Below are 25044 nucleotides of genomic sequence, written 5' to 3' on the forward strand. Positions count from 1 at the left end.
ATATATAAAGATAGACCACAAGATTTTATCAAAAGTTTATCAATAGATTCTACGTAACAGAGCACCCTGGTAACTAAACTTAACGCTATAGTGATAATTACCCCATTCGTTTTAATACACGCAAACCAACGTGTCTTAAACTCAAATAACATACGTCCGTTAAAAGGCTAGCGCTCTAGCTCGGACGGGGATGTCAAGCCCTATGGATCCATATACAATTATTCGCGCCCACCAGTCCATATCCTATGTACTGGCAGCTACTAGTTACCAAAGCTAAGGGATTTTCGGTTTAACTCAGTGTAGAATTTTGTATGTACTTGTGTCTTATTGCGTTTAAAATAAATTGCATGTATTCTCAGCCCAAAAATATTTAAAGCATTTAAAAAGGGAGACTATAACTCACAGTTCAATATTGAGACTCAATATTGCAGGCAAATTGCGTAGACGTAATGATGGTAGACGACTGTATGGTTGGCCTTTGATTCAAGAACAATACCCCGAACAATACCCAATATTTCCTTATTTTAAAACGGTTTGAAACCCGAATTAAAAATACCCTCGAATATACTTTATTATTATTAAACTTAAAATTAAAATTATAATTAAAATTATAAATATAAATTTTAAGTACAGAATAAGAATGAAAAAAAACGTCGAGCAAAACTGACCTTTTATAGTACTTTTCGATTTACTGTAGCTCATGCGATCGCATGAGTTTTTAGTGTTTTTGCCATGCGATCGCATGGCCGCCTTTTCTGTTTTTGTTTGCTAGTTCGTCGACATCAAATAGTGTTTACTGTAGCAAATAGTGTTTTACTGTAGCAAATAGTGTTTACTGTAGCAAATAGTGTTTTACTGTAGCAAATTACTGTAGCAAAATACGGTTTCACTGTAGCAAATAGTGTTTTACTGTAGTAAAGTCATTTTTACTGTAGCAATTAATGTTTTACTGTAGGAAAGTCGTTTTTACTTGTACATCTTATAATATATATATATACACATACATATATGTATATTTATATAATATTAAATCATAAAGAGAATTGGTTTAAATTAGTCAAAATTTTTCAGTTCATCACACTCAGGCACCTGCAGCAGCCCCTGTTGCACCCAACACTCCACCATCTGCTACACCCAACAGTCCACCTTCTGTAACTACCGAAACTCCACCTGCTACCCATGTTGTCCAAACAGCAGCGTCGCCTGCTACATCTGTCCAAACCTCAGTCACTTCGGCTGTTGTTGGGTCATCTACTGCCACTCTTTCGCCCACTTCCACCATCACAACACGCTCTCAGAACATCATTTATAAAGCTAATTCGTAATACCTTCATCACACCACCACAGCCTCACGTCCAACAAAATCCACCACCGTTGCACATGCACTTACTGATCCAGCGTGGAGAGCTGCCATGCAAGCTGAACTTAACGCTCTTCAGGCACTTGACACTTGGGAACTTACACCCTCGACTGGCTAGCAGAATGTGTTAAATTGTAAGTGGGTTTTTCGGATCAAGTACAATCCTGATGGCACTATTGATCGCTATCGTGCCCGGTTATTTGCAAAAGGTTTTCAACAACGAGCTGGATTTGGCTACACTGATGAAATGGCCCGTTCATATTGATTATAAACGTTCCATATTAATTGATTTCGTTACGAGGTTTTGACCTCTATATGAGACGTTTTTCAAAGACTGCATTCGTTTTTAAAACAAACCATAACTTTATTTTATCGACAAGGTTAAAAGGACACCACCTAGATTATCCAGAAATGATAATCTAAAAATATCACACTTACACACTACCAATACATATTGGTTTACAATATTAATATGTTACAACAAAGTAATTCACGAATGCAGTTTTAAACAATATTATACAAACATGCTGACACCAAATCTTGTCCATATTTTAGCATGCAACAGCGGAAGCTCTTAATAATCACCTGAGAATAAACATGCTTTAAACGTCAACAAAAATGTTAGTGAGTTATAGGTTTAACCTATATATTTATCAAATCGTAATAATAGACCACAAGATTTCATATTTCAATATACATCCCATACATAGAGATAAAAATCATTCATATGGTGAACACCTGGTAACCGACATTAACAAGATGCATATAGAATATCCCCATCATTCTGGGACACCCATCGGACATGATAATTTCGAAGTACTAAAGCATTCCAAATTCCAGAATGGGGCTTGTTGGGCCCGATAGATCTATCTTTAGGATTCGCGTCAATTTGGGAGTCTGTTCCCAAATTCTTAGGCTACCAAGCTAAAAAGGGGCATATTCGGCTTCGATCATTCACCCATATAATGTAGTTTCATTTGCTTGTGTCTATTTCGTAAAACATTTATAAAATTGCATGTATTCTCATCCCAAAATATCAGATTTTAAAAGTGGGACTATAACTCACTTTCACAAATTTTTACTTCGTCGAGAAGTAAGACTTGGCCACTGGTCGATTCACGAACCTATAACAAATATGTACATATATATCAAAGTATATTCAAAATATATTTACAACATTTTTAATATGTTTTAATGTTTTAAGTTTATTAAGTCAGCTGTCCTCGTTAGTAACCTACAACTAATTGTCCATAGTTAGATGTACAGAAAATAAATTGATATATATTATCTTGAATCAATCCACGACCCAGTGTATACACGTCTCAGGCTAGATCACAACTTAAAGTATATATATTTTTGGAATCAACCTCAACCCTGTATAGCTAACTCAAACATTACTGCATATAGAGTGTCTATGGCTGTTCCAAATAATATATATAGATGGGTCGATATGATATGTCAAAACATTTGCATACGTGTCTATGGTATCCCAAGATTACATAATATATTAGAATACATGTATAATACAATATGAGTTAGCTAGGATATGATTAATATAGATTTGTTACCAATTTTCACGTAGTTATAACAAGCAAAAATATCTAATCTTGTTTTACCCATAACATCTTCGTTTTAAATCCGTTTTGAGTGATTCAAGTTGCTATGGTTTCATATTGAACTTAAGTTTATGAATCTAAACATAAAAAGTATAAGTTTATAATCGGAAATAAAGTTTACAAGTCATTTTTGTAAAGGTAGTCATTTCAGTCGAAAGAACGACGTCTAGATGACCATTTTGGAAAACATACTTCCACTTTGAGTTTAACCATGATTTTTGGATATAGTTTCATGTTCATAAGAAAAATCATTTTCTCAAAAGAACAACTTTTAAATCAAAGTTCATCATAGTTTTTAATTAACTAACCCAAAACAGCCCGCGGTGTTACTACGACGGCGTATATCCGTGTTTACGGTGTTTTTCGTGTTTTAAGGTTTTAAATCATTAAGTTAGCATATCATATAGATATATAACATGTGTCTAGTTGATTTTAAAAGTCAAGTTAGAAGGATTAACTTTTGTTTGCGAACACGTTTAGAATTAACTAAACTATGTTCTAGTGATTACAAGTTTAAACCTTCGAATAAGGTAGTTTTATATATATGAATCGAATGATGTTATGAACATCATTACTACCTCAGGTTTTGTGGATAAACCTACTGGAAATGAGAAAAATAGATGTAGCTTCACAAGTGTAGTGACCCGAACTTTTCCATGTTTATATATATTAATTGAGATTGATATTTAAACGACTAATTGTTTCCAACGTGTTAAGTAATCAAACTTGTTAAGACTTGATTAAATGAAATAAGTTTCATATAGACAATTGATCACCCAAGTTGACCGGCGATTCACGAACGTTACAAATTTGTAAAAACTACATGTTGTGGTATATATAGACATATATATATAGTTGACATGAGATTATGATGAGTAAGTATCTCACTAAGTATATTAACAATGTGTGATATACATAAGAAATGAGATTACTAAGTTAAGAAACTCGAAATGATATATGTAACGATTATCGTTATGATAACGTCTACTAAATACATATGTATCATATTAAGATATTGATACACTATATTTAACATGATAAAATGATATTTAAATATATCATTAAGTATGTTAACAATGAACTACATATGTAAAAACAAGACTACTAACTCAAGAATTACGAAACGAGACTTATATGTAACGATTATCGTTGTAACGATATTTTAATGTATATATCATATTAAGAGATATTCATACATCATAATATCATGATAACATAATAATTTAACATCTCATTTGATATAATAAACATTGGGTTAACAACATTAATTGAGATCGTTAACTTAAAGGTTTCAAAACAACACTTACATGTAACGACTAACGAAGACTTAACGACTCCATTAGAATGTATATACATGTTGTATTTTGATATGTATTCTTACACTTTTGAAAGACTTCAAAACACATATCAAAGTACTTCTACTTAACAAAAATGCTCACAATTACATCCTCGTTCAGTTTCATCAACAATTCTACTCGTATGCACCCGTATTCGTACTCGTACAATACACATCTTTTAGATGTATGTACTATTGGTATATACACTCCAATGATCAGCTCTTAGCAGCCCATGTGAGTCACCTAACACATATGGGAACCATCATTTGGCAACTAGCATGAAATATCTCATAAAATTACAAAAATATTAGTAATCATTCATGACTTATTTACATGAAAACAAAATTACATATCCTTTATATCTAATCCATATACCAACGACCAAAAACACCTACAAACACTTTCATTCTTCAATTTTCTTCATCTAATTGATCTCTCTCAAGTTCTATCTTCAATTTCTAAGTGTTCTTCATAAATTCCATAAGTATAGTTTCATAAAAATCAAGAATACTTCCAAGTTTACAAGTCTACTTCCAAGCTTTCTAATCCATTCCAAGTAATCATCTAATATCAAGGAACCTTTGTTATTTACAGTAGGTTATCTTTCTAATTCAAGGTAATATTCATATTCAAACTTTGATTCAATTTCTACAACTATAACAATCTTATTTCGAGTGAAAATCTTGCTTGAACTGTTTTCGTGTCATGATTCTGCTTCAAGAACTTTCAAGCCATCCAAGGATCCTTTGAAGCTAGATCCATTTTTTTCATTTCCAGGAGTTTTATCTAGAAAACTTTAGGCAGTAATGATGTTCATAACATCATTCGATTCATACATATAAAGCTATCTTATTCGAAAGTTTAAACTTGTAATCACTAGAACATAGTTCAGTTAATTCTAAACTTGTTCGCAAATAAAAGTTAATCCTTCTAACTTGACTTTTAAAATTAACTAAACACATGTTCTATATCTATATGATATTCTAACTTAATGATTTAAAACCTGGAAACGCGATGAACACCATAAAATCGGATATACGCCGTCGTAGTGAAACCGGGGGCTGTTTTGGTTTGGATAATTAAAAACTATGATAAACTTTGATTTAAAAGTTGTTCTTCTGGGAAAATGATTTTTCATATGAACATGAAACTATATCCAAAAATCTTGGTTAAACTAAAGGTGAAAGTATGTTTTTCAAAATGGTCATCAAGATGTCGTTCTTTCGACGGAAATGACTACCTCTTTAGTAATTGACATGTAACTTAAATTTTTGACTATAAACCTATAATTTTTCTATTTGGATTCTTAAATTAGAGTTCAATATGAAACCATAGCAATTTGATTCACTCAAAACGGATTTAAAATGAAGAAGATATGGGTAAAATAAGATTGGATATTTTTGATCTTTTTAGCTACGGGAAATGTTTAAAAAATCTATACAAATCATATCCTAGCTAACTTATATTGTATTATATATGTATTCTAATATATCATGTAATCTTGGGATACCATATACACGTATGCAAATGTTTTGACATATCATATCGACCCATGTATATATATTATTTGGAACAACCATAGACACTCAATATGCAGTAATGTTGGAGTTAGCTATACAGGGTTGAGGTTGATTCCAAAAATATATATACTTTGAGTTGTAATCTAGCCTGAGACGTGTATACACTGGGTTGTGGATTGATTCAAGATAATTTATATCGATTTATTTCTGTACATCTAACTGTGGACAACTAGTTGTAGGTTACTAACGAGGACAGCTGACTTAATACACTCAAATCTTTAAAACATAATAAAAATAGTTGTAATTATATTTTGATCATACTTTGATATATATGTACATATTTGTATAGGTTCGTGAATCGATCCGTGGCCAAGTCTTATTTTCGAGGAAGGAAATATCTGTGAAAGTGAGTTATAGTCCCACTTTTAAAATCTAATATTTTTGGGATGAGAATACATGCAGGTTTTATAAATGATTTACAAAATAGACACAAGTACGTGAAACTACATTCTATGATTGAATTATCGAAATCGAATATGCCTCTTTTTATTAAGTCTGGTAATCTAAGAATTAGGGAACAGACACACTAATTGACGCGAATCCTAAAGATAGATCTATTGGGCCTAACAAACCCCATCCAAAGTACCGGATGCTTTAGTACTTTGAAATTTATATCATATCCGAAGGGTGTCCCGGAATGATGGGGATATTCTTATATAAGCATCTTGTTAATGTCGGTTACCAGGTGTTCACCATATGAATAATTTTTATCTCTATGTATGGGATGTGTATTGAAATATGAAATCTTGTGGTCTATTATTACGATTTGATATATATAGGTTAAACCTATAACTCACCAACATTTTTATTGAAGTTTAAAGCATGTTTATTCTCAGGTGAATACTAAGAGCTTCCGCTGTTGCATACTAAAATAAGGACAAGATTTGGAGTCCATGTTTGTATGATATTGTGTAAAAACTACATTCAAGAAACATATGTCGATGTAATATATTTCTATTGTAAACCATTATGTAATGGTCGTGTGTAAACAGTATATTTTAGATTATCATTATTTGATAATCTACGTAATGTTTTTTTAAAACCTTTATTGATAAAATAAAGGTTATGGTTGTTTTAAAAATGAATGCAGTCTTTGAAAAACGTCTCAAAAAGAGGTCAAAACCTCGCAACGAACTCAATTAATATGGAACGTTTATAATCAATATGAACGGGACATTTCAGTTGGTATCCGAGCGTTAGTCTTAGAGAACCAAAAAATTTGCATTAGTGTGTCTTATCGAGTTTGTTAGGATGCATTAGTGAGTCTGGACTTCGACCGTGTTTTCTTTAAAAATGATTGCTTAACATATTTGTTGGAAACTATATATTATTAACATGTAAATATTATGTGATATATTAATGATAATGCTAAAAACGAACATATATTTCATAGCATTATTCCTCAAGAAAGACAAGCTTTTAGTTGCAATTGTTCTATTTACAAGTGATATTCGTTTAAATAATAAAAGGTGAAGACAAAAGACAGATTCGACGAATTGAAGACGCAAACGACCAAAAAGCTCAAAAGTACAAAAGACAATCAAAAAGGTTCCAATTATTGATAAGAAACGTCTCGAAATTACAAGAGTACAAGATTCAAAACGCAAAGTACAAAATATAAAATTGTACGCAAGGACGTTCGAAAATCCGGAACCGGGACCAGAGTCAACTCTTAACGCTCGACGCAACGGACTAAAAATTACAAGTTAACTATGTATATAAATATAATATAATATATAATTAATTATATTAATTATATATATATTATATTTATATAATAAAAACCGTCGGCAGAGAAAGACTCCAAGGGTGTGAGCTGTAAATTCATTCTCCGCGACTCGCAGAGTTTGAAGAGGATATTGCCGCGAGTCGCGGAGCCCCAAAAAACGAAAATCCCTATAAAGCCAACCGAATTCTGATCACAACACATAATAATCTATTTCTCTCTTCTCTCATATATACGTAAAATATATATATATAATTTATATTTTAATTTTAATTTTAATTATAATTCTAATAATAAGGGTATGTTAGCGAATATTGTAAGGGTGTAAGTCGAAATTCTGTCCGTGTAACGCTACGCTATTTTTAATCATTGTAAGTTATGTTCAACCTTTTTATATTAATGTCTCGTAGCTAAGTAATTATTATGCTTATTTAAAACGAAGTAATCATGATGTTGGGCTAATTACTAAAATTGGGTAATTGGGCTTTGTACCATAATTGGGGTTTGGACAAAAGAACGACACTTGTGGAAATTAGACTATGGGCTATTAATGGGCTTTATATTTGTTTAACTAAATGATAGTTTGTTAATGTTAATATAAAGATTTACAATTGGGCGTCCCTATAAATTACCATATACACTCGATCGGACACGATGGGCGGGGTATTTATATGTACGAATAATCGTTCATTTAACCGGACACGGGAATGAATTAATAGCCACTAGAATAATTAAAACAGGGGTGAAATTACATTCAAGGGTAATTGGTGTAATTGTTAACAAAGTAGTAAAACCTTGGTTTACACGCAGTCGATAACCTGGTGTATTCATTAAACAAAGTATTAAAACCTTGTTACAATTCGAATCCCCAATTAGTTGGAATATTTAACTTCGGGTATAATAATAATTTGACGAGGACACTCGCATTTTATATTTATGACTGATGGACTGTTATGGACAAAAACCAGACGGACAGATTAAATAATCCAGGACAAAGGACAATTAACCCATGGGCATAAAACTAAAATCAACACGTCAAACATCATGATTACGGAAGTTTAAATAAGCATAATTCTTTTATTTCATATTTAATTTCCTTTATTTTATATTTAATTGCACTTCTAATTATCGCACTTTTATTTATTGTTATTTAATCGCACTTTTAATTATCGTACTTTTTAATTATCGCAATTTTATTTTATCGCACTTTTATTATTCGCAATTTCATTATCGTTATTTACTTTACGCTTTAATTTAAGTCTTGTATTTATTTTATATTTTACATTAGGTTTTAACTGCGACTAAAGTCTTAAAATCGACAAACCGGTCATTAAACGGTAAAAACCCCCCCTTTATAATAATAATATTACTTATATATATGTTTGTATTTTTATATAGCGTTGAGCTTTGTTTAAAGATTTCCCTGTGGAACGAACCGGACTTACTAAAAACTACACTACTGTACGATTAGGTACACTGCCTATAAGTGTTGTAGCAAGGTTTAAGTATATCCATTCTATAAATAAATAAATATCTTGTGTAAAATTGTATCGTATTTAATAGTTTTTCCTAGTAAAATATAAACTATTTCGTGTACACCTCGCATAACATCAAGTATTTTTGGCGCCGCTGCCGGGGAACTCTCTTAAAAGCCGGAAGCGGAACGCTAATATAAAAAAAAAAAAAAAAATTTTGTTTACTTTTATTAAAATTTGCTTTTGTAAAAATACGTTTTAAATATTCGAAAATATAAAAAGAAAAACAAAAATATAAGTATTTTTTTTAGTATTTTTTTTAAATATTTAAGTTTTATAAGTTTCTTTATTCTTATTTTAATTTATAAAAATATAAGTTTTATTAAATATCTTTTATATATAGAAAAAACAGAAAACAGAAAATAAAAAAAAAATAAATAAAGAAAAAATTAGTAGTTTTTTTGAACCCCGCGACTCGCGGGGTTTGATGCAATAATTACCGCGACTCGCGGAGGGTACCTGACACACGGACAGAAGCCCTAATTCAGCATTAATTACGGGTTTTAATTAATTATTATTATTATTTAACCCTAATTATTATTATTATTATTATTAGTTTTATTTTAAGATTTTCTTTATATTTAATTTATTTAATTTAGTATTAATTAGTTTTATTAAATTGTAAAATTAGTAGTTTTTTTAAATAAATAATATAAAAATAATATTTTTATAAAAATTGTACTTTTTACAACTTTTTGTATATTTTTATATTTTGTCCCTTTTTAATCGTTGTAGCATAACTTTTGTATTTTTAGCTCATATTTAATTTTAAACTTAGTTTTTGCTATAGTTATTTTTACTCCTAGATTTTTAGGCTTTGCCGTAGAATTCCTTAAGTGCTTTTTCTTTAGACTAAGATTTAGTTGCTTTAAAATTTTGCGACGCCTTTTTAAGTTTTAGTTTCTTTTTAAGTTATTTCCATTTGGGATTTAGTTTTTCTTGTAAGCTTTAATATTTTTAGACACCTTTTACTATGTATCAATTATCATTCCAATTAGTAATTTCAATTTGCGATTATAATTTTAAGTTAGTTGTAGTAATAAGGTTAGGTTAGTTAAGTATTTTTAAGTTTTGATAAGTTTCTTTTATTTTTCCGTCACCTTTTATTTTTCAACCATTTTTTCTTTTTCAACCTTTTGCGACGAACTCTTTTTCTCTCTTATTTCTCGCCATTCTAGTTTTTAGGACTTAGAATTTTTTCTACTTCTTATCTAAATTTCTTAAAATTACGAAAATTTATTTTAAGTGGTTAAATTGATAGACATCAAAATTTTCTGGTTCGTAGTAATAGTTGGATTTGTACGTGGACCGGGTTATTGGAGCCAAACAGTCCTCAATTATATTGAGACCAAACGAATCCTGCCCCTCTGCTGCATCTTTTGGCTATTCGAAACGTGGGCAAAATCAGAAAAGTCTATTAATTGGATAACTTATTATAATTTTTCTTTCCTTTTTAAAAACTAATAGGATATTCAGTGAATGCACCGAGCAAGACGTTCATCACCTTTTGTACGTTCACCACCTGTAACTAGATCAAGACATTTAGCAAATATAACCGCCGTTGATTTTTCTTTAGAATCGTCATCCAGTCAACCAAGTACTTCAGTTCAAATTTCCGATAATCCATTTTTTGAACCCGACCTCACAATTGAGAATCCGGAAAATATTCAGGAACGGTTCGTAGATCCTGAACCACTAAACTTTCCTCCGGAGCCACCAATCATTCAAACAGAGATTGTTGAGGAACGAACCATTAAATCAGAATCATCTAGTGATACCGATTCAACAAATTCAATTATGGAGAATCTGGAACCTTTAAGTATGGAAGACCGAATGAGAGCTAAACGCACTGGCCAAAGTCACGCAATTACTCATCCAGACATTAATGCGCCAGATTATGAAATCAAAGGACAAATTCTACACATGGTGACTAATCAATGCCAATTTAGTGGTGCGCCGAAGGAAGATCCAAATGAACATCTACGTACCTTTAATAGGATCTGCACACTATTTAAAATCCGAGAAGTGGAGGATGAACAGATATATCTCATGTTATTTCCCTGGACTTTAAAGGGAGAAGCCAAAGATTGGTTGGAATCGTTACCTGAAGGGGCGATTGATACATGGGATGTTTTAGTTGACAAATTTCTTAAACAATTCTTTCCTGCATCTAAAGCCGTAAGACTTCAAGCAGAAATTGTTACGTTAACACAGAAACCAAATGAAACTCTATATGAGGCGTGGACAAGATATGGAAAGTTGTTAAGAGGATGTCCGCAACATGGTTTAGACACCTGTCAAATAGTACAAATATTCTACCAAGGATGCGACATCACTACAAGAAAAGACATAGATATAGCAGCTGGTGGTTCTATTATGAAGAAAACCGAAACTGATGCTTACAAAATTATTGATAACACTGCTTCCCACTCACATGAGTGGCACCAAGAAAAAGATATCGTTAGATCATCTAAAGCAGCTAGAGCCGATTCTAGCCATGACTTAGATTCCATTTCCGCAAAGATAGATGCTGTGGAGAGACGAATGGAAAAGATGACTTAGGATATTCATTCAATACGAATTAGTTGTGAGCAGTGTGGAGGACCACATTTGACAAAAGATTGTCTCAGTATTGAATTAACAATGGAACAAAGAGAGAATATTTCATACATAAACCAAAGGCCTGGAAATAATTATCAGAATAATTATCAACCGCCAAGACCGATTTACAATCAAAACCAGAATTATAACCGAAATATTCCATACAACAACCAACAAGGTCCTAGCAATCAACAAGTATCCAATAATACTTATAATCAGCAAAGACCGAATTTTCAAAACAAACCACCACAACAAACCGATGATAAAAAGCCGAATTTAGAAGATATGATGACGAAGCTAGTTGAAACTCAAACGCAGTTTTTCACATCTCAGAAACAAACAAATGAACAAAATGCTCAAGCATTTAGAAATCAACAAGCTTCTATTCAAAATCTGGAACAAGAAGTAAGTAACCTAGCAAGGTTAATAAGTGAAAGAAAACCGGGAAGTCTACCTAGTGATACAAATGCTAACCCCCGGAATGAAACAGCTAAAGCTATTACCACAAGAAGTGGTACAACACTTAAACCACCTGAAATACCTGTAACTTCTGATGAAACTATTCCTACTCCACAAGAACCACAACCTGATCAAGATAAGGAAAAAGAACCGGTAGTTGAAAAGGTTAATGAAAATAACACAGTTAAGGATAAACCTTATGTTAAACCATACCAACCACCACTTCCTTACCCGAGTAAAATGAAGAAAGAAAAACTTGAAGCCGAGCAATCCAAATTCTTGGATATGTTTAAACAGATAAATGTAAATCTTCCTTTCATTGATGTGATTTCAGGAATGCCAAGATATGCTAAATTCTTGAAAGATCTAATCTCAAATAGAAAGAAAATGGAAGAACTCTCGGCTGTTACTATGAATGCTAATTGTTCAGCAGTGCTGTTGAATAAGATACCAGAAAAATTATCTGATCCAGGAAGTTTCACAATTCCATGTTTTCTGGGTAGTCTTAGTTCAATAGAAGCATTGGCAGACTTAGGTGCTAGTATAAATCTAATGCCGTATTCACTATACACTAAACTAGACCTTGGAGAATTGAAACCAACCAGAATAAGCATACAACTAGCCGATAGATCAATAAAATATCCTAGAGGGATAATGGAGAACATGCTAGTTAAAGTTGGTACTTTAGTATTTCCAGTAGATTTTGTTATTCTGGACATGGAAGAAGATTCTCAAGTTCCTCTCATATTAGGAAGACCATTCTTAAACACGGCTAAAGCAATGATAGACGTGTTCGGTAAGAAACTGACCCTAAGTATAGAGGATGAGAGTGTTACCTTTTCAGTTGATAGAGCAATGCAACAACCACAATCTGCAGATGATACATGTTATTATATTCAAACTATAGATGCACATGCAGAATTATTAGAAGAATTTCCAGAATTACAAGGAACAGGAGAATGTTCTTTAGGAGAAGGTAATGAACCAATTGATGAAGCTGAAATGTTAGCTACACTTATAGCTAATGGATATGAACCAACAACAGAAGAAATTCAAATGCTAAAAGAAGAAGACAGATATCGATATAAATCATCGATAGAAGAACCTCCGAAATTAGAGTTAAAACCACTTCCAAACCATTTGGAATACGCTTATTTACATGGTGAATCTGAATTACCTGTAATAATATCGTCTTCTCTTACTGAAAATGAGAAATCACAACTCATTTCTGTGTTAAAAGCTCATAAACCAGCCATTGCATGGAAGATTCATGATATTAAAGGAATAAGTCCTTCGTATTGCACACATAAAATCCTTATGGAAGAAGGTCATAAAACGTATGTGCAACGCCAACGAAGACTAAATCCTAATATGCAAGATGTAGTTAAGAAAGAGATTATTAAACTGCTAGATGCAGGTTTGATATATCCAATTTCTGATAGTCCATGGGTAAGCCCAGTTCAATGCGTGCCTAAGAAGGGTGGCATGACTGTCATTACAAATGAGAAAAATGAGCTTATTCCTACTAGGACTGTAACAGGATGGCGTGTATGTATTGATTATAGAAAATTAAATGACGCCACCAGAAAAGATCACTTTCCCTTACCTTTCATAGATCAAATGTTGGAAAGATTAGCCGGAAATAGTTACTATTGTTTTCTAGATGGATTTTCCGGATATTTTCAAATTCCAATAGCACCCGAGGACCAAGAGAAAACCACATTCACGTGCCCTTATGGTACTTTTGCTTACAAACGCATGCCATTTGGACTTTGCAACGCCCCTGCAACCTTTCAAAGGTGTATGATGGCGATTTTTCACGACATGATAGAAGAATGCATGGAAGTATTCATGGATGACTTTTCAGTCTTCGGTGATACATTTAAATCATGTCTAGTTAATCTGGAACGAATGCTAATTAGATGCGAAAAATCAAATCTAGTACTTAATTGGGAGAAATGCCATTTCATGGTTAAAGAAGGCATCGTTCTTGGACATAAAATTTCAAAAGAAGGAATTGAAGTGGATAGAGCTAAAGTAGATGTAATTGCTAAACTTCCACATCCCACCAATGTTAGAGGAGTTAGGAGTTTTCTAGGGCATGCCGGTTTTTACCGACGTTTCATAAAAGATTTTTCAAAAATTGCCACTCCTATGAATAAACTCCTAGAAAAGGATGCTCCATTCATCTTTTCAGATGAGTGTATCAAATCTTTTAATATTCTTAAAGAGAAACTCACTAATGCACCGATCATGATAACACCAAATTAAAATCTACCATTTGAACTAATGTGCGATGCAAGTGATTTTGCAATGGGAGCCGTTTTAGGACAAAGGATTGAAAAACGATTTCAACCTATATATTATGCTAGTAAGACATTACAAGGAGCACAAACGAACTATACAACTACTGAAAAAGAACTCCTTGCTATTGTCTTTGCTTTTGACAAATTTCGATCATATCTCGTTCTAGCAAAAACGGTGGTCTATACCGACCATTCTGCTCTTAGATACCTATTTTCAAAACAAGATGCTAAACCAAGATTAATCCGTTGGATCTTACTCCTACAAGAGTTTGATATTGAAATCCGAGATAAAAGAGGAGCAGAAAATCTCGCCGATGATCATCTTTCTCGTCTTGAAAATCCCGAATTAGAAGTTCTAAATGAATCAGCCATACAAGACAACTTTCCTGATGAATATCTATTGAAGATAGATTATAAAGAAATCCCATGGTTTGCAGACTATGCAAACTACTTAGTTTGTGGATTCCTTGAAAAAGGATTATCGTACCAAAGACGAAAGAAATTCTTCAGTGATATAAAAAACTATTTCTGGGAAGATCCACATCTGTTTAAAAGTTGTCCCGATGGAATAATACGCCGATGTGTATTTGGAGATGAAGCTAGTAAAATTTTAAACCATTGTCACACAGGACAAACAGGAGGGCATTATGGGCCTCAACTAACAGCAAGAAAAGTTTATGAAGCTGGATTCTATTGGCCTACAATTTACAAAGACGCACACCTTCTTTGCAAATCCTGTGATGCATGTCAAAGGGCCGGAAAAATAAGTCAACGTGATGAAATGCCACAAAATGTCATCCAAGTATGTGAAGTATTTGACATTTGGGGTATTGACTTTATGGGTCCATTTCCAAAATCTCATAATAATCTATATATACTCGTAGCCATTGATTATGTATCTAAATGGGCGGAAGCACAAGCTCTCCCAACTAACGATGCACGAGTTGTAGTCAACTTTTTAAAACGTCTTTTTGCAAGGTTTGGAACACCGAAAGCTTTAATAAGTGATCGGGGTACTCATTTCTGTAATAATCAACTTGAGAAAGTTCTTAAAAGATATGGAGTAACTCATAAAATCTCCACCGCATATCATCCACAAACAAGTGGACAAGTTGAAAATACCAACCGAGCTTTAAAACGTATTCTAGAGAAAACCGTAGGATCAAATCCGAAGGAATGGTCCATTAAATTGGAGGATGCACTCTGGGCTTTTAGAACAGCCTACAAAACTCCAATTGGAACCACACCTTTTAGACTTGTTTATGGAAAAGCATGTCATCTTCCAGTAGAAATTGAACACAAAGCATTTTGGGCTTTGAAGACATGTAATCTTGATTTACATGAAGCCGGACGTCTACGATTAAGTCAACTAAACGAATTAGAAGAATTAAGACATGAAGCATAATAAAATTCGTTAATCTATAAAGAAAGAACGAAGAAATAGCATGATAAAAGAATCAGAAGTTCAAAAGAATTTAAAGAAGGAGACAGAGTTCTTCTTTTCAATTCACGATTCAAGCTATTTCCTGGAAAATTGAAATCAAGATGGTCTGGACCATTCATAGTCAAAAGAGTTTTCCCATACGGAACGATAGAATTAATAAATTCAAATGGGATTGAATTTAAAGTTAATGGTCACAGAGTTAAACATTACATACATGGTCCGATGGAAGTCGACAACGAAGTTAATCACAATTTCGACACCAAAGCTAACTAAGTGTGGGGAGAATCAAGTCTTTAAAGGATAATATGTATTTCTGTTAGAGTTAGATTGTCTGTTTTCGTGTAGTTCTCGAAAATGGAACCCGAATGGTCTTTCCCTAGCAGACCCTAAAGAACTAGTCTTCTCCCCCCATTCTGAATTTTTATTTTTTTTTTAGGTTTTTACGAAATGAAGACTGCCTGTGAACTAAACCATGGTCTAATGCTACACGCTTTGATCACTAAACGTAATAATGACATACTACCGAGTGAATTAGTATCAGTAATCAGAGAAAGAATGGACGGAGTTAGAAAAGAATCCAGATGCGAAGATAATAATTTACAATTTGGTAAAGGAAAATCAAAATCCGCAGCGAAAAGAAGAGCACGACACCTAGAACGATGTCACAAATGCGGAAAATGGTCACATGGAGGTAAATGTTCAAATAATCAAACCTATTCAAATACCGAATTTGTTACTTTATGCAGAGACGGACCGTTCATATGTTTAGAAGAAAAGACACTGAATGCTCGAGGTTACGCCTATGTAGCCATGGAAAATCAATTAAACCGACTATCTTATGAATGGGATAGATCATATAACTAAGAAATCTATTCCACAGGTATGTCTGTACAGTTTTTATTTTTATTTTTATTTTTAACCTTTTGATAATAAACGCTAATTTGTTCGCTAAAAAGTATTAAATTGGTATTAAATAAAATTAGGTTTGGCGACCGAAATTATTGATATCATTCAAAAATTTATTACATCACTGCGAAATTTAACGTTTATTCTTAAGGTATAAATATCTTTAATCAATCAACCCAAAATATTTCAAAAATTCGTCATGAGTTAAATTAGGTCTTGGAACTGAAATTACTTTACCGAAAAGAGGGGCGCATATTTTTGATAATATTTGATTGATTAAAGTGGGATAAAAAGACAAAAAGATTTTTTATTTTTACCATGTTTTTAAAATTAATATTTAAATCTTAAATTAATATTGTAAACTTTATAAAAACAATATATTTAAAATTGTAAATATTTGAAAAATTAATATAAGTTTGATATGAATTTATAAATTTTTAAATTAAGTTTGGTGTGAATTTTTAATATTAATTTTGAATTTTATATTTAAGTTGTGTGAATTTAAAAACAAAAATTTACTTTATCTCATTAAGTTAAGAATATGATTTTTAAAATTCGTCGTAAGTTGAAGACTAGGTCTTTGAACCGAAATTGCTTTACCCAAGGGAGGGACGAGAACTTTTATTATCATTATTTTTAATCTTATTGATTTAAAGTATGCCAAAAACATTAAAAAACCCAAAAATCTTAGCTTTTAAAACAATCGCTACAAAAAGACAAATTTTAAAATTTTGTCGAAGGACGGACTAGGACATCGATCCGAAACAACCTCGTCCTAAATAACAAGGGAAACAAAATTTTAAAATTAATTACTTAATTGTTTTAATAAGTTAAGGATTATAAAAAAAAAAAAAAATATATACCAAACTCCGCGAGTCGCGGAGTTTGGAGGGTTAATCCCCGCGACTCGCGGAGGAGCCGGATTACAGAAAAAAAAATAAGAGCTGCAAACTGATCAGTTTCATACTCCTCAACCCAAAAATACAGCTCGAAAAACTGCACCCGAAAAACACGAAAAAAACCCCCCAAAATCACAATTTTTAACCGTTAATCACCAAATCTTTTGCTAAAATCATGTTGAGAAGGATGCTATCTAAGAATTACTCAAGAAAAACGGTAAATTTCTACACCTAAACACCATTTAATCCGAAATTTGATGTTCTTGAGCTATTTTTTCCCCAATTTGATTTTGATGCTTTTTAGTGTAATTAAGCTTAAATTATTTATGTATTATGCTTGTATAACCTAGATTGATGCTATTTAACATGATTAGAAGCCTTAAACTTCAAATTTTGAATAATCTAGGGTTTGTGTTCTTGAGCAAATTTGGGGCTTTTTGATATAAACAGGTTATGGCCGATTTTTGTCATGAATTGTTGCTAAATTAAGTAGTGTAACATGTTTAGGTAGTTAAATGATCCAAACTTTGAGCCTAAACATAATTTTGAGAATTAAAGTGGACTTTTTCAAGTCTAAAATTTATGAACTTGATTTTTGAAAGATAATGCCATTTGAGACTTGTTTAATTGCTAGTAATTATTATTTTGACATGTTATTTGAGTTGAATGCTTATGAACTTGGCGAACATTTTCGTATATGCTTATTTGAAAAAGTGTAGATTTGATAAAAATGTGAAAATGAGCTTAAGTTTGATATAAATTGATAATGTCATTGTAATTATTTTGATTGATGATTTTGCTGACACTAATGCATATTTGGATGCACAAAAATTGTGTTTGATGTGTTTTGCAGAATGAAAGGGGTGAATCTTCATCCCAAGCCCGCAATGCTCCTGCTGAGAATTTGGAACAACAGGAGGTGGATAACTACTACAAGCAGGATATACCTCATCCAGTCATGACCTTTTCCGATATGCACTTGGAAGAGTTGCACCCGAACCTGAGATTTGACAGACTTTGGATAGATTATCCAAAATATCAACGGGGTTTGCATACTCTTCATTCTAAGGTTGTTGAGGTACCGAGGGTCATAGAATGGGGACCCTTAGAAGCTGTAGAATTGGCCGGGCCAATTAGGGAATTACTTGTACAGAGGTATGGTAATTCTTCTTTTAATGACTGGATATGTTTATTCACCATACGTAGACCTGTATATAAAGTATGGTGTGAAGAATTGTTATGTAGTATAGAGTTGAATGATCGGGTAGCTAGTTTAACCGATCGTTCTTTTATTAGATTTTTGTTAGGCGGTTCGATGCGCCACATGTCTTTACTGGACATGGCTCAGGCTTTACGTATATATACGCCTGAGGAGTTAGCGTCTGCCGATTGTAGAGGATTGATACTAAACGGTAGAAAGATAGATGAGAATTTTGATACACACGGTGTGTGGAGTCAAATGACAAGCCATCACCGTTTCAAAGGGGGAAATTACTCTTATTTGGATATAGATAGAGCCGAATTAAGAGTGATACATAGGTTTTTAGCTAATTCGATTACACAAAGGGGTAAGAACAAAGAAAAAGTAAATGAACAGGATTTGTTTTACCATATGTGTATTCGAGACCCACAAAGCGCTGTAAGTATACCATATTGTGTGGGTTATTATTTATCAGCTATGGTTCGGGGGATGCGACCACATAGCATAATAGGAGGTGGTATTTTTATTACTTTGATTGGTGAATATCTCGGTGTGGATATAAGTCGGGGGGGATTATTACTAGAAGAGCCGGAACCCCGCGATACTATAGGTTTAAATGTATACCATGGTGCGAAAGTTTTGAAGAGGCGAAATAACGCCGCAGTACGATACCATGGTAGACATCCACAGGTGGAGAGAAACCAGCAACAAGGTAATGTAGGAGGGGGAATGAGATGCAAGAAATGCATAGGTTTACAGCTTCTCAGGAATACGAAAATGCTAGACAGAGAGCATTTGAAGATTGGCAAGTTCATCAGAACCAAATCATAGCTCATTGCCAACATATAGGTAGAAACTATATTCCTACACCGAAACCCATCTTCCCTCCTTGGTCTATAGAGATGCAGCCACCATATCCTACGTATGACCCTGCCGAAGCATTCTATAGCACTTATGGTTATGCCTGGAACCCCTATTGGTACCAATATCATCCTTAGTTTACTTATTTTATTTTTATTTTGTAATTTGTAATTATTGATACATTTAATATTTTTGTTAATATTGTAATCATTTTTATAATTATCTAACTTTTATTCTTAGATTTTAATAATTTTTTGAATGTGGGGTAATATACCAAACTTCAAAAATATGTATATATGTTTGCAGTTTATCTTATGTACACAACAGGGTAAAACAACGCATTTTCAAAGACTGGCATTAAGTTCAGCAAAAGCAAGTAATTTTGACGACAAGATGCAAAATATATGTGAAATAACAACAAGACGGAATGAACAAATGATGTGCACCATTTATCATTCAGCAAACAAACGCCAATATATTTGGAAACTTTGGTAAAAATTTAATCATTTTCACACTAATCACCCTCAATAATTTAAATTGTTACTGATTTCTTGCAAATGAGGGCATTGCAAGATCTTAAGTGTGGGAAGGGGTTAAATTCTTTCGGATTTTAAAATTTTTTTGATTTAAACACTTGGTTACCATTAAAAATACTAGTAACGCAGTAGTTGTATTAGAATCTAGTGCTCTCCGATAACAAGGAACAGCCCTAGTCTTATATACTGACTACCCAATTCTAGTAAAATTGTTCAAAATTTTCAATTAAATGAATTCAAAATCATGTTTATACATATTTATGAACGATAAAACTAGGTTTTAACACCGAAATTATTGTTACCTCGGAAAGGACATAAATTAAGAAACAGACTAAAATGTCAAAATTCATTTAAAATGGAATAGAGGACGATAAAAAGGAAAATAAAAGCCAAGTGTGGGAAAATTTACCAAGTTATCTTAAACATATGTCACATATATCTGTAACAAATAACTGAAAATACTTTTGCTTTGGACTAAACTAAACTGTTTTACCCGATTAAAGAAAAGAAGAGATGGATCTACACGATGAATCAATTCCATCATTAAAAGGAAGTAAAGTCTTCCGAAAAAGAAACGCGCTTCTTGATTTAGGTCATGAAGTTGTCGTCCAGACCAGCTGTAGGTTGACGAAAAATCTAGAAAAGTCATCACTAAAATCAGCAGGAAATCCACGGACCTCAGCATTAAACAGGGTCGCCAAGTGGTCAGATTTATCCTAACCATGAGAAGGATTTATCTCGTACAATGGGGGGCCACCATGCAAATTAGCTGGATAAGACTAATGAATCAGATCCCCAGAAAGGATAATCTCCTTAAAGATTAAAAATCAGCTTTTAAGACTGATATTACTCAATCCTAGTGATTGACCTTAAAGATTGAGAATTACAAACTCATGGAATTCGATGATATCTAAACTCGAGCTTAAACGAGAAAATATTTTGATCAAAATTACAAACCGATTTGTTTTCTGAAAACCCTATTTTCAATGCGTTCATTACCATTGAACGTAAAATCCTAGGAATTCACCTGGAATTCATTAGGTCACCTGAACTAAATCGGGTGTCAACCGTAAGAACGGTGGTTGCATAGTGGTCAAAGACAGGACCTTGTGCCAGACCGAAAAATCATAGGATGATCTTTACTATCGCTCCTACCAAGGATAGTAATTGCGTCCGACACGTTATAGACCATAATCAAAAGCATGTCACGGGACATTGCCTTAACAGTTGCTTGTTCAACGCTTTCCTTTACAACCGGACGGTAGTTTGCCGAAAGGTAATATACGGAACAAGTAAACTGGACGTGTTGCTTTCCTAATACAAGGTTAGCAAGTGGGTGACACAAAACCATAAGTTTTGAGCTAAAATTTTCAAATCTGAAACCCACCAAACCCACAAAAATATTTTGCAAACACCGGTAAAGGGTTATCCCGAAAAACTTATCTAGGGTAAAAACTAGATTTAATTTTCAAAAAAATCAAATGTTTTCATAAAGATCCAATTTCCTTAATGGATCTAAATTTTTATAGTCATGTGGGACTGTAAACCATATCGTTACTACCATTGTTTATACCGCCATATAGAAATCACTGATGTACAAAGTGTGAAGAATAAAGAAGTGATTCTAGTATTTCAAGACGATATTGCTTGAGGACAAGCAACGCTCAAGTGTGGGAATATTTGATAATGCTAAAAACGAACATATATTTCATAGCATTATTCCTCAAGAAAGACAAGCTTTTAGTTGCAATTGTTCTATTTACAAGTGATATTCGTTTAAATAATAAAAGGTGAAGACAAAAGACAGATTCGACGAATTGAAGACGCAAACGACCAAAAAGCTCAAAAGTACAAAAGACAATCAAAAAGGTTCCAATTATTGATAAGAAACGTCTCGAAATTACAAGAGTACAAGATTCAAAACGCAAAGTACAAAATATAAAATTGTACGCAAGGACGTTCGAAAATCCGGAACCGGGACCAGAGTCAACTCTTAACGCTCGACGCAACGGACTAAAAATTACAAGTTAACTATGTATATAAATATAATATAATATATAATTAATTATATTAATTATATATATATATTATATTTATATAATAAAAACCGTCGGCAGAGAAAGACTCCAAGGGTGTGAGCTGTAAATTCATTCTCCGCGACTCGCGGAGTTTGAAGAGGATATTGCCGCGAGTCGCGGAGCCCCAAAAAACGAAAATCCCTATAAAGCCAACCGAATTCTGATCACAACACATAATAATCTATTTCTCTCTTCTCTCATATATACGTAAAATATATATATATAATTTATATTTTAATTTTAATTTTAATTATAATTCTAATAATAAGGGTATGTTAGCGAATATTGTAAGGGTGTAAGTCGAAATTCTGTCCGTGTAACGCTACGCTATTTTTAATCATTGTAAGTTATGTTCAACCTTTTTATATTAATGTCTCGTAGCTAAGTAATTATTATGCTTATTTAAAACGAAGTAATCATGATGTTGGGCTAATTACTAAAATTGGGTAATTGGGCTTTGTACCATAATTGGGGTTTGGACAAAAGAACGACACTTGTGGAAATTAGACTATGGGCTATTAATGGGCTTTATATTTGTTTAACTAAATGATAGTTTGTTAATGTTAATATAAAGATTTACAATTGGGCGTCCCTATAAATTACCATATACACTCGATCGGACACGATGGGCGGGGTATTTATATGTACGAATAATCGTTCATTTAACCGGATACGGGAATGAATTAATAGCCACTAGAATAATTAAAACAGGGGTGAAATTACATTCAAGGGTAATTGGTGTAATTGTTAACAAAGTAGTAAAACCTTGGTTTACACGCAGTCGATAACCTGGTGTATTCATTAAACAAAGTATTAAAACCTTGTTACAATTCGAATCCCCAATTAGTTGGAATATTTAACTTCGGGTATAATAATAATTTGACGAGGACACTCGCACTTTATATTTATGACTGATGGACTGTTATGGACAAAAACCAGACGGACAGATTAAATAATCCAGGACAAAGGACAATTAACCCATGGGCATAAAACTAAAATCAACACGTCAAACATCATGATTACGGAAGTTTAAATAAGCATAATTCTTTTATTTCATATTTAATTTCCTTTATTTTATATTTAATTGCACTTCTAATTATCGCACTTTTATTTATTGTTATTTAATCGCACTTTTAATTATCGTACTTTTTAATTATCGCAATTTTATTTTATCGCACTTTTATTATTCGCAATTTCATTATCGTTATTTACTTTACGCTTTAATTTAAGTCTTGTATTTATTTTATATTTTACATTAGGTTTTAACTGCGACTAAAGTCTTAAAATCGACAAACCGGTCATTAAACGGTAAAACCCCCCCTTTATAATAATAATATTACTTATATATATGTTTGTATTTTTATATAGCGTTGAGCTTTGTTTAAAGATTTCCCTGTGGAACGAACCGGACTTACTAAAAACTACACTACTGTACGATTAGGTACACTGCCTATAAGTATTGTAGCAAGGTTTAAGTATATCCATTCTATAAATAAATAAATATCTTGTGTAAAATTGTATCGTATTTAATAGTTTTTCCTAGTAAAATATAAACTATTTCGTGTACACCTCGCATAACATCAATTAATCTCTTAACATGTTTGATATTGTGTGATAGATGTCTACCTCTAGCACAAATCCCATTGACTCACCTAATAATAACGAAGAGTCGAATATATATTGGCAAGATTCACAAGTTCTTGAAGAACCGGAAGAAGAGGAAACGGAACCGGAAGAAGAGGAACCGGAAGAAGAGGAACCAGAAGAAGAGGAACCGGAAGAAGAAGAGGTTCCGGAGGGGGGAATAGTAGGAACCACAGAAAACTGGTCAAATAAAAGAAAATCCTCAACCAATGGACCAAAGTTAATAATGGTCAATGGTGTTTCCGCTAAGGAAGCAAAATATTGGGAAAATTACCAATTTTCCGATGAATCGGATCCTGATGAGGATTCCGATGATGTTATAGAAATTACCCCGACCCAATTTAATGAGGCAAAAGAAAATAATAAGGGAAAAGGCATCAAAATAGAGAAATCTGATTCCGACCCCGATGAACTTTATATGTACCGTCAACACCCGTATTTTCAATATCGTGACAATAACCCGGGAACCTCTAAACCACCAGGTTTTTCTAAACCAATGTGGAAAATGACGGCTCGTATTAGAGGAACATCATATATCCCTAGAAAATTAGGAAAAAGAACCAAATCCGAAGAAGAAGAAACCAGTGATTCGGATTAGAGGGTTGTGAGCATGTTGTGTAATAAATGTATTGTAGTGTGCTTGTACTTTTATGTTCTATGTAAAAATTGCTTGTATTGTTTGTTATTACGAATCTAATCCTTGTCTATTTTACAGTATAAAAACAAAATGGACGTTAAGGGTAGACAACCGAATATTTTAGAAGACCTACCAGAGGATATGATTGAGGAAATCTTGTCTAGAGTCGGTCAGAATTTATCAGCACATTTAGTTATGGCAAAATTAACTTGTCAAATATTTGAAAGACTTTCCAGAAATGCCTTAGTTTATAAAAGGCTTTCCTTTGATAGGTGGGGTGTATCACATTGGGGAGACTCTAAGTTACGCCATGTTTTC

Source organism: Rutidosis leptorrhynchoides, chromosome 4, assembly GCF_046630445.1.
Source record: "Rutidosis leptorrhynchoides isolate AG116_Rl617_1_P2 chromosome 4, CSIRO_AGI_Rlap_v1, whole genome shotgun sequence".
Taxonomy (NCBI): domain Eukaryota; kingdom Viridiplantae; phylum Streptophyta; class Magnoliopsida; order Asterales; family Asteraceae; genus Rutidosis; species Rutidosis leptorrhynchoides.